The 12,395-nt window shown below is 39.6% G+C and overlaps 1 long non-coding RNA gene and 1 pseudogene across 2 annotated transcripts in view; both read left to right on the forward strand.

Annotated features, from left to right (window-relative positions):
* The window catches only part of LOC147822162 (uncharacterized), an 86,190-nt gene that overhangs the window by 1,221 nt on the left and 72,574 nt on the right, over positions 1–12,395 (forward strand). The gene's annotated exons all lie outside the window — the stretch shown is intronic.
* Positions 22–12,395, forward strand: part of LOC110348353 (putative G protein-coupled receptor 160) — a 34,875-nt pseudogene continuing 22,501 nt past the window's right edge. The window contains exons 1-3 of the transcript XR_015445994.1: positions 22–185; positions 1,956–2,060; positions 9,288–9,441. The product of XR_015445994.1 is annotated as a putative G protein-coupled receptor 160 (transcript). The remainder of the gene's footprint in view (positions 186–1,955; positions 2,061–9,287; positions 9,442–12,395) is intronic.

A 12,395-nucleotide genomic window follows, 5' to 3' on the forward strand; every position in this document is an offset into this window, starting at 1 on the left:
GGGGAAGGCGGGGGCCTGGCGAGGGGGCGGGGCCGCGGGGCTTCCGCTACGGGACTCAACGGACGTACCGAGGGAACGCCCACGACTGGTCCTGCTCCTCAGGCCGGACGCGCCTCGCTTCGGCTCGGCCAAGCCCAAGGTTCCCACTGGCCCGGACCTTTGGTCCTGCCTTGCAACGGCTTCTGGTACTGCTAATACCTGGGAGTTGGGCAGAGATGTACCGGGGACGGTGTCTAGTGCTCAAGAAAGCGGCGTTAAGTTTCTTTAATTGTGGGCAAAAAGTACTAAATCCAGGGTAAAATAGAATTGTTAATGTCTATTTTAGTGGAGAAGCGGCCCAAAGGCAAAAGGGCCCAGAGCCCACAATAGTCATGATCTGGCCCTGGAAAAGGACCCACCTGAGGTCCCTGCTGAGGGCAACTGAGGCAGTCCTGTGTTTTGTTTTGTTTTGTTGAGGAGGGTGGAGGTGATACTGGTGATTAAACATCTTCAGCCCTCTTTCTTTCTTTTTTTTTTTTTTTTGGTACTGGGGATTGAACTCAGGACCTTGTGCTTGCAAGTCAGGCGCAGTGCCCCTGAGCTAAATCCCCACCTAGCCCGGGTGCCCTTTTTATTTCTTTAAAGTTTTGAGACAGCGTCACATTAAATCACTGGGTTGCTCAGGTTGGACTCGAACTTGCGCTCCTCCTGCCCCAGAGACAGTGCTTTTGTGCCTGAGGCTCGGCTCCAAGCAGGTAGGCCAAAGAGGATGGCTGGAGGATAACCAGGTTGAGTCTCGGTCAAGGAGGTTAACACTGTCAGCTCTGGATGCTTTGAAAGGTAATGCTGCGTCCTTGAGGAAGGAGCGTAAAGAACCAGAACCTCAGAGTACTAGCAATAGCCACCGTCCCCAGGGTGTATCGGCTCTGGGCTCCACAAATGTTCATTGAGTGTCTCCTTAGTGCCTGGTACTCTATTACTCCCTGGAGCTCCATAGTGAATAAATAGGTCCTGGTCCTTACTCTGGAGGAAGCTACAGTGGAGGAACTCCCTTCACTGAGGAGCTGGAAAGGACAGGAAATAATGACAGGAAGTAACAAGTGCTAGTGTTCAGCGGTAACAGGAGACACTTTCTTGGGGTGGTCAGAGGGTGTCTTTTGAGCTATGATGCAGGAGTCAAGCAAGCTAGGACTCAGGAGAAAGCGTTTTCAAAGGGTGGGGATGCCAGGCAGTGGCTTGGCATGCATTCTCAAAACAGAAAGGCCACCGGGGCTGGAGACTGGTAAGGGGAGAAGCAGTTGGGTGAGGTGGGCAGGCAGGTAGGGTCAGTCTAACTAGATCTGTGACCTGTGCCTGTTCGTACCCTTTGTGGTAGTGTACTTGAGATTGAGTCCAGGTACTGTAGCTCTAAGCTACATCCCGAGCCCTTTTTATTTTATTTTTAAAATTTTTATCAGTACATGTTTACAGTACATACTGATTACATTGTGAAGAGCCAGTACACGTACATAAGACATCTTAATTCTTTTCTTACGTCCCCTCCCTTCCCTCCTGGCTACATGTTCTTTCCCATACTCTCTCCTCTTCCATCTCTTTTTTTCCCTATTGTTTATTTTGCTCTATATTTATATACTGGGTTTCTTGTATGAGAAACCATGCCATGTTTAAGGTTGTGTGTCAGATTTATTTCACTTTACATTATGGTCTCAAAGTGCATCCATTTTCCTGTAAATGACTCATTTATCCTTCTTTATGGCAAAATAGTACTCCATTGTGTATAAATACCACATTATCTTTATTCATCTGTTGATGGATATGTAGGCCACTGCTTCCAAGATTTAGCTCTTTTGAATTGTGCTGCTATAAACATGGGTATGTATGTATCACTGTAATACGATGTCTTCAATTCTTTGTAGGAAGATATGTTAGGAGGGAAATAGCTGGATTGAATGGAATTTCTTTTCTTTTTTTTTCAGTTTTTTGTGGACTCTATACTGATTTCCATAATGGTTGACTAGTTCATGTTCCCACCAACAAGGAGATAGTAGAAGGACTCTCCCACCCGGCCTCACCAGCATTTGGTATTATCTGACTTCTTTTTTTTCTTTCCTTTTTTTTTTTTTTTGGTACTGGGGATGGAACTCGGGACTTTGCACTTTCAAGGCAGGCTGCAGAACCACTGAGCTAAATCCCTGGCCCTAGTGTTATCTGATTTTTTTTGGTACCAGGGATTGAACTCTGGTCCTTGTGCTTTCGAGGCAGGCTGCGGAACCACTGAGCTAAATCCCCAGCCATTATCTGATTTCTTGATGATGGCTATTCTTTCTGGAGTAAGAGGGAATCTCGGTATTTTAACTTGCACTCCTCTAATTACCAGAGATGGTGAATATTTTTCATATATTTATTGGGCATTTGTATTTCTTTAAGAAGTGTCTGTTTATTTCAGTTGCCCATTTAGGTTTGATTGAGGGGTCTAATTTTTTTGAATTCTTTATATATTCTAGATATTAGTCCTCTGTCAAAGGAATAGATGGCAAAAATTTCTTTCCATTCCATAGGTTGTCTCTTCCCTCTGTTGATTGTTTCCTTTACTGCGCAGAAGTCTTTTAATTTAATATGATCCCATTTGTTGACACTTGGTATTATTTCTTGTACAACTGGGATTTTGTTCAGAAAGTCCTTGCCTATACCTGTGTCTTCAAGAGTTTTACCTATTTTATCTTCCAGCAAACCAAATGTTTCTATTTTAATATTTAGATCTTTGATCCATTTTGATTTCAATGTAGTACATGGAGAGAGATACAGGTCAAAACTCCATTTCATGCATGTGGAGAGCCAATTTTCCCAGCACTTTGTTAAAGAGGCAATCTTTCCTCTAATGTACATTTTTTGGCCCCTTTGTCAAAGATCAAGTAGCTGAATGTGCTTGGAGTTGTTTCTGCATCCTGCCTTCTGTCCCATTGGTCCACCTCTCTCTCTTTTTCTTTCCCATTCGGTTTTTCTCTCTGTGTCTTTGTAGTAAAACTTCAAGTCTGGAATTGTGAGGCCCCCTGCCTTGCCCTTGTTGCCCAGGATTGTTTTGCTCTTCTGGGTCTCTTCTGGTTCCAGACGAATTTTAGGATTGTTTTCACTTGTTCAGTGAGGAATGCTCTTGATATTTTGATTGGGATTGCATTAAATCTGTATATCAGTTTTGGAAATATGGCCATTTTGACTATATTAGTTCTGCCTTCCGAGAAACAGAGGTTATCTTTCCATTTTCTGATGTCCTTTTTGATCTCCTTTTTTGGAGTAATGCAGTTTTCATTTTAGGGGTCTTTTGCTTGTTTGGTTAGGTTAACTTCTAGATATTTCATTTTTCTTGGTGCTTATGAAAGGTATTGTTTCCCTAATTTCCTTCTTGGTGAGTTTATTATTGGTGTACAGGAACACTATTGATTTTTGTGTGTTGACTTTGTATTCTGCTACATTGCTGAATTTGGTTATCAATTCTAGGAGTCTATTTGTGGAATTTTTTGGGTCTTCTATGTAGAGTGTCATGTCATCTGGAAATAATGATAATTTGACTTCTTTCTTTCCTATCCATATCCCTTTTATTTCTTTCTCTTACCTGCTTGCTCTAATGTTTCAAGAACTATATTGAACAGTAGTGGTTACAGCAGATAGCTTGTCTTGTTCCTGATTTTAGAGGGAAAACTTTCAGCTTTTTCCAGTTTAATATGCTGTTGGCCATTGGTTTGTCCTAAATGGCTTTTATCAGATTGAGATAAGGTCCTTCCTTATCTATTTTCTTCTGGATTTTTATCTTGAATGGATGTTGGAGTTTGTTAAAGGCCTTTTCTGTGTCAGTTGAGACAGTGATTTTTGTCCTTGCTTCTGTTTATGTGATGTATTACATTTATTGATTTGTATATGTTGAACCATCCTTGCATCCCTAGGATGAGTCCTACGTGGTCATGATGTATGATCTTTTTGATAATTTGTTGCATCCTGTTTACCATATCTTGCTGAGGATTTTTGGGTCAGTGTTCATTAAACAGATTGGCCTGTAGTTCTCTTTTTTGGTTGGGTTCTTTTCTGGTTTTGGAATCAGGGTAATACTAGCTTCCAGCACTGACTTTGGGAGTACTCCTTCATTTTTTATTTCATTAAAGAGTTTGAGGAGTATTGGCACTAGATCTTCCGTAAAGTTCTTGAATCCATCAGAAAATGTGCTTTTCTTAGTTGGTAGTTGTTGTTATTACCTTTTCAGTCTCATTACCTAATATTGGATTATTCAGGGTTTTTATGTCTTTTTAGTCCAACTTTGGTACATGATTCATAAGTATCTAGGAATCTATCTATTTCTTCTGAATTCTTCATTTTATAAGAGTACGGATTCTCAGAGTAGTTACTAATAATCTTCTGGATTTCAGCAGAGTCCGTTGTGATTTTGCCTTTTCCATTTCTATCTGCATTGATTTGGGTCTTTGTAAGAATGGCTGAAGGTTTGTGTATTTTGTATATTCTTTCAAAGAACCAGCTCTTCAATTCATTGATTCTTTGTATTGTTTTTAGTTTCAATTCAATTAATTTTTGCTCCGATCTTGATAATTTCCTTCCTGGTACTAGCTTTGGATTTGGATTGCTCTTGTTTTTCGAGGACCTTGAGGTGCATCATTAGGTTATTGATTTGGGCTCACTCTGGGTTTTTTTGTTTTTTGGTTTTTTTGAGACAGGATCTCGCTATGTAGTTCAGGCTGGCCTTGAACTCAGTATGTAGCCCAGCCTGCCCTCAAACTCAAGGCAGCCCTCCTGCCTCAGCCTCCCAAGTGCTAGAATTACAAGCATGTGCCACCATGCTCAGCTCACTCTATTTTTCTGATGTGGGCATTTATAGGTATAAATATCCCTCTTAGGACAGCTTTCTTTGGATCCCATAGGTATCCCATAGGTATGTTGTACTGGCATTATCATTTGATTCTAAGAACTGTCTAATTTCTTCCTTGAGTTCCTTTGTGACCCATTGATTATTTGATAGTATTGTTTAATTTCCATTTGCATAATTTCTGGGGTTTCTTTTGGTTTCTAGTTTCTTTGCACTATGATCTAATAGTATGCATAGGATAATTTTGATTCTTTTGCATTTACTTAAGCATGCTTTATGAGCTAGTATGTGGTCTGTTTTGGAGAAAATCCCACGTGCTGCTAAGAATAATTTGTATTTTGGTGTTGTTGGGTAGAACACTGTAGATATCTATTAAGTGCATTTGGTTGAAGTTTTCGTTCAACTTTGATATACCTTTGTTGATTTTTTTGTCTAGTTGATCTGTCTTATTTGTGACAGTGGGTGTTGTGGTCCCCCATTTTAATTGTGTTAGTGTTTATCTGATTTTTTTATGTCTATCAGTGTTTGTTTTATGAAGTTGGATATTCTGGTGTTTAATGCATATATGTTTATATTGTTATCTCTTTCCTTTGAATTGTTCCCAATAGGCAGTGACCTTTGTCTGTTCTGATCAGATTTGGCTTGAAGTCCACTTTGTCTGAAATCAGGATAGCTAGTCCTGCTTTTTTTCTGGGTCCCCTTTGCTTGGAATGTTTTTTTCTATCCTTTGATTTTTAATCTTTGTATTTATTTTTGGATTTAATATGTTTCTTGTATACTGCATATCATTGGGTTTTGTTTCTTGGTCCATTCTGCTAATCTGTGTCTTTTGATTGGGAAATTTAGAACATTCACATTGAGAAGTTATTCAGTTATTACTGAAAGTTATTGACTTACTCCCGTCATTGCATTAGATTGCTTCTGATCACCGCTTTGCCATTTTCTTTCTCCCTTAGTTTTCATTTTTGAGACAGGAGCTCACTAAGTTGCCCAGGCTGGCATCAACCTAGAGATCCTTCTTCCTCGGTCTCCTGAGTTGCTGGTTTTACAGGCGTGCATTGCCATGTTGGGCTGCTTTAACACATTCCTGCCCTAAATCCAAGTCGTCCTTCCTTAATAAAAATCTACTCTCCACCAAGTTAATCTGAAGATTCTAAACAAGACTTTTTAAAAACAACAGTTCAACAATATCTCAGAAGATGAGACCCATAGATAGACTTATTCTAAATCTTTGTGACTTACAGACTAAGTATTAGTTATTATGATGAAAATGAAATGTTTGGGTTTTCTTGTTTGTTGTTTCCTTTGAGAATGAGACAGTACAGACATATCTGGATTTCCTAGGCTGTTTACTGTAGCTAAGGAGGACCCAAAGGAAGTGAGTGAGAAGGTGGGAATGCACATTAAGAGGCCTCAGCTGAGAGCTCACTGCTGAGAAGAGGCGGGCGGGGTGGGGGGGGCTGCTTCTGTGAGACTGGGGCAAAGTCCAGCGGATGTGGCAGACTTGCAGGTGGAGAGCAAGGAGCAGAGGCTGAGTAGATCTGAGTCGTGCACCCCTGTGTGTGGGGACAGTCCACTGCTGAGACAGGGAGCCTGCGGGAGGGCAGATCTCTGCCAGGGACAATAATGAGAGAACAGGTGGGGCATGGAGTGGGAGGCGCCACAGAACCCATGTGGAGCTGTCTTGCAGGAAGTTGGAGGTGGGAGTTTGTGTTCTGGATTCAATGGATTCCTCTTGAGCTTCAATTCACAAGATTAAAGGGTATTAAATTAATGAGTGCCCCTGCTGTTGGCTTGTTTCAGGGTTCATTTTCGTGTGCTTTCTGAAAATGTTGGGAAGAATAGATGGCTGTTAAACTCCTACTACTCCTCATGTTAGATTTTTTTAAAATAGCACCTGAATTGAGAGGAGACAAATCAATACATGTACAACTAATTGCGCCTCCAGAATCAAGGATCATTTAACTTACCTCTTCCTCAACTCAACGGAAAGGTTATTTATTATTAATGGATTAATGAACAACCCATAATGAAAGCATTAAGCCCAGTGGATAAGTCATGATGACTTAGAATAATTGGTACTATAGGTCTTGCCTCCCGAGGTATTGTTGACCTATTGTTTCTGAGAAGTCTTATCTGGAATGTCCAGATTAACTTCAAAGGAGGTAGGGTGGGGTGGAATAAAACTGTGTGCATCATGGCAGCCAGGAAGCAAAGGGAATGGTACAGAGCCGGGGAGAAAGGGGCTGGGACAAGAAGTAGTCCCCAAGGTCAGAACCCCAACTTCCACTAGCTTCAACTAGGCCCCACCTCCTGTTTGCATAGCCTCCTAATAATGCCATCAAATTATCATCCCATTAGTGGTTATTCCACTGATGAAGTTAGAGCCTTACTGTCCAGTCACTTTCCAAAAGCCCATGCACTGATACACATGAGCTTTCGGGGGGATATAGGGCTAATGGCAAAGAAGAAGAAAAGAGAAACTGTCTTTAATAATAAGGAAAGTTCAGGGACCTCAAAGAGGGGTTAAGAAGAGCCTTTCCAGCCAGGCATGGTGGCTCATGCCCGTAATTCCAGCACCGTAGAAAGCCAGGGCACAAGGATGGCAAGATTGAGCCCAGCCCAGGCCATTTAATGCCTTAGCAAGACTGTCTGAAAATAAAAAAGGGGCTGAGGATGTAGCTCGGGGTGAAAGCCCTGAGTCCAGTCCCCAGTAGTGTGCATGCACATGTGCTTGTGTGCGCATGCGTGGACACACACCTCTTTCCAGGGAAATCATGTTTACATGGAGACTTAAGACTTAAACTTGGAGGACAATGAAGAAGGCAAAATGTAGAAAATAAAAGGTCATAGTAAAAGAAAATGACTGCAGTGGAGATATCAAAAGGGAAAAGAGGGAAAGAGTGGAGAAGTATTAGGTAGAAGCCACATGACCTGAAAATTTATAAGGGGGTTGGATTTCATCTCCATGGACATTGTTAGTCTTAGGCTTTTAAACACAAGACTGAGGTGATCAGATATAGGTTGGCTGCTCATTCTGGCTGTCCTGTGGAGAAAGGATCTCAGAGGAGCAAAGTCAAGGTTGGCAGACGAGTAAGGACGATGCGACATCCATGTGAGACTTGATAGTGAGCGATATTAGGGCAGGCATGTGGATAATGCGAACACGTCAGGGAAGGGCTTAGGCGGTCTGGCAGATTGGGGCTTGAAGGGTCTTAGCCAGCGAGTATATTATAAATGCCCAAACCTTTAACTTCCTCTTCTGTCCATGCTCCAGCCTATCACCACCCATCTTCTCTGTCCTTCATACCAGTGCTGCCATGTTTTCCATGTCTAAGGAGTACTTCCGATCTCACAGTTTCTGACACAGACACGACACCACTGACCTTAAAGTATGACCTTCTGGTTTCATCCTACCTCATCAGCTGTCCCTTCTCAGACTGCTCTTTTTGTTGTCCCTCTGCCTCTTTAGATATTGCAGTTCCTAGGGCTTGGATAGTGACCTCTTCTCCATTTCCTTTCTCTTCCTATGGGACCTCGTTGACCCCACATCTTCCGAGCCATTTATATGCTGAGAACTCTCAACTTTGTATCTCTATCTCTGATGTCCAGACTTGAGTATTTAACTGAACTGACTGCCTCTTAACTTCATTGTTATGATTTAAATGGGCATTTGATATCTCCGTGAACACCCTTCACCCCACTGTGCTTGATCTTTCTGTTCTCTTCCTTCTTAGATGGTCATGAGACCATCAGCACCACAGTTACCAATGGCAGACACCTGGAAATCATCCTTAGCTTCTGTTCCCCTCCACTTGTATTCTATCCAAAGGCACATCTGATAAACTTGGAAAGTATTTCAAATCTATCCAATTGTCTCCATCTTTACTGCCAGCATCTTAGCCCAGGTTCCTATCAGCTCGCACCTGGGCAGCTGAAATAGTTCAAACTGGTCTGCCTCATTACCCTAATTCTGTGACTGTCCATTCTCCAGAGAGTACCACTGTGGTTTACAAAGTACATTGGGACCTCAAGTTAGTACCAGCATGACATATGAACAACTTGGGTTAATTAGGTTAATGGAAGATTCATCTGCCTCTTGTTATCTATAGTGTGTACCCAGGTAAACATCCAGATCTCAGACCTACCACCAACTTGAGTTACAACCAGCCCTCGGGAACTGATCAAGTTCTTAAGTCAAAGGTCCACTGTATATCCAGGAGGGTTTTTTTTCCTCCTCTCTTAAAGAGATGGTGCTTCATTTCCCTTCCCTTGAATGTGAGTTCCTGAACTTGCAGTTCACTTCTTATGAGTGAAATAAAGCAGAAGCCTTGGAAGACTATACTGACTGGGTCATAAAAAAAGACATCTTGTCTTGGCCATTCTGTGTTTTGGGTCACTTATGTTGGCCATATTGTCTTTTGGATCACTCACTTTGTAGGAGGAAAGATGCCAAGTTCCGAGCACCCCTATGGAGAAACTGCTTCCTATGGTAGCTAAATAAATAAGCAGAGATGGAGTCTCCACCTTCATCCCACTCCCAGCTGACCTCTTGATTGCAACTTCATGAGAGGTCCTGAATGAGAACCATCCAGGTAAGCTGATTCAAAATTTCTGGCCACCAGAAGAAACTATAACATAACGTGTTCTTTTAAGCATACAGATTTGGGGTGATTTCATATGAATATTTAATATTAATATTATTTACATGAGTATCCAAAATATTCATTTAAAATAGAAGATCATGGCCCTCCTTTGCTTGTTATGTCTCAGTGGCTTCCTGTTTCACCTGGAAAAAAAATCATTTTCTTTTGTTTGACATGATGACAGATTGAAGCCAACATATTCTGCCCCCCAAAAGCAGCGGTAATGGCTGGATAAAACTGACAAAAATAGCTGTTTCAGGCTCAGGAAACAGAACAAAGGTATCACACAAACTGAGAAACATTTATTAGTCAAGATTACTAAACTTTAAGAACAGCATGAATCTATGACATTTTTGCCTGTGTATGCTCCTATTTTTGAAGTTGAAAAGGGAAATGTGATTAATAAATGACTTCTCATGCGAAACAGTGGAGCCCAAAGGCAGGGGAGTGACATATTTAGCATGCTGTGAGAAAGTAAACTGTTGACCAAAAACTGTATGTCTGACAAACATAAAAATTGAAGTGAAGTTAATAGTTTCAGATAAACAGACTAAGAGAATTTGTTGCTCCCAGACTTGCTTTACAAAAAATACTAAAGGAAATTCTTCAAGCTGAAAGTAACACTACACAGTAACTTCAGTTCTCAAGAAGAAATTGAATAGCAGAAATGATAAATGTAAGACTCACTGTAAATAGACAATTTTTTCTGTTGCTTTTAAATATATAAATGTATAAGCAGTAATGATAACATTGTATTGTGTTTATAGTAGCAAAAGGGTTAGGAAAAATGAGATATATTGAAGTAAGAATTCTATTTTTTACTGAAATTAAGTTAGTGTTATTCTGAAACAGATTTGCTAAATTAAGACATGTTATAATCTCTAGAGCAATTGCCAATGAAAAATCTCAAAAGATAGTAAAAAACTTGACAGATAAATCAAAGCAGTTCTTGAAAACACATGTAACATAAAATAAAGCAATAAAGTAGAACAAGAAAAGATATGAGACAAATTGAGAACAAATAGCAAAGTGGCAATATAAATCCAACCATATCAGAAACTTTATTCAATGAAAATAGACTACATAGCTGAAAAGAGAGATAGACTGAAAGAAAAACAAAACTCAACAATCTGCTGTCTATAGTGAGCACACTATAGATTCAAAGACACAAATAAATTGAAAGCAAAATGATGGAGAAAAGATATACATGTAAACAACCATAAAAGAGTTAGGGTTTCTATATCAACACTAGGCAAAACAGAGTTTAAGACTTTAGAGACAAATAATAATGATAAATGAGTCATACATAAAGTAGATATAATTATGAGTATATATATATATCTGTTAATCTCTATTGATTAACTCAAAGTATGTGAATCAAAAATTTTATTAAATTGAAAAGAATATGGGTAATTCAACAATAACACTTAAATATTTCAATTTACTCACTCTTAATAATTGATACGCACCTGGACAACAAAATTTAGCAGTGGTAAGACAGTGAAATGATGCAACCTCTATGGCAGTTGCTCCTGAAATTAAAAACAGAACTACCATATGATTCAGCTATCCCATTTGTAGGAATATATCCAAAAGAATTTGGAGTGAGGTCTTCATGTCCATAACATTCACAATACCCAAGAGGTGGAAACAACCCAAATGTTTTATCAACTGAGGAATTGATATATAAAACATAGTATATACATGCAGTGGAATATTATTCAGCCTTAGAAAGAGAGGAATTTTTGGTGCCTGCTACATGAATAGGAACCTTGAGAACATTATGCTAAATGAAATAAGCCAGTCCTGAAGACAAATACTGTATAATTCTACATAAATAGGGAATAATTTTTGAATTGAATTAATGGAAAGACAAAGTAGAATGGTGGTTACCAATGACTTGGAAAGCAGAAGAGAGGCAACTTGTTGTTTAAAGGCATAGAGTTTCAGTTTTGCAAAATGGGAAAGTTCAGGAGATCTAGATCACAACAATGTGAAAATGCTTAATGATGCCAAAAACTTCAGAATGATACATATGATAAATTTTATTTCATGTGCTTTTTACCACATTCAAAAAATTGATAAAGGCTTGAACAACATTATCAACCAACTGGATTGGACATTTGTAGAAAACTGTACTCAAAAAACAAAAATATGTGAATATATTCTTTTCAAAAGCACATAGGGTAGATTATAAGAGGAACCACAAAGCAAGACTCAACTTTGAAGGATGAAATCATATAAAATATGTTCTCTGATCATATCTGAATTAAAATGGAGATCCACAACAGAAACAAACGTCAGAAAACCCCCAAATTATAAATTAAACAACATATTTCTAAGTAATCTATGAATCAAGGAACAAATGACAAGAGAAGCTAAAAATATTGTAAACAAAATTAAAGCAAAAGTACAACATAAGAAAATATGTGGGACATAGCTACAGCAATGCATGGAGGGGGAGCTACAGCTGTAGATGCCTATGTTTGTGACAGAAGAAAGGTCTCAAATCAAAAACCGAGTCTCCCACTTCAAGAAAATTGAAAAAGAACAAAGAAAACTAAGTCCACCAACATATAAAGGATCAAAGGCCATGACAAACTGGAATTTGTCCCAGGAATGCAAGGTTGGTTTAACATCCAAAAGTAAATCAATGTATTAGTGAAATACAGGACACACCTTTGTATATAGTTCTTTCAGTGGCACTTTCCATGCTTATGAAGACTCTAAAAAAGGTGAAATTAGTGAAAGAAAGTTGAATCCTTGGAGTATGGACTGGACTTGGCCACTCAATTCTGTTAAACGGAATAAAGCAGAAATCATGATGTGTGACTTTGGAGGTGAGGTTGTGAAAGGCACTGTGGCTTCTCTTCTTGCTGTCTTAGGCCACTTGCTTTGGGGAG

Source organism: Heterocephalus glaber, unplaced genomic scaffold (genome assembly GCF_053883595.1).
Source record: "Heterocephalus glaber isolate CG9 unplaced genomic scaffold, H.glaber_assembly_v1.0 deba00001673, whole genome shotgun sequence".
Lineage (NCBI taxonomy): Eukaryota > Metazoa > Chordata > Mammalia > Rodentia > Bathyergidae > Heterocephalus > Heterocephalus glaber.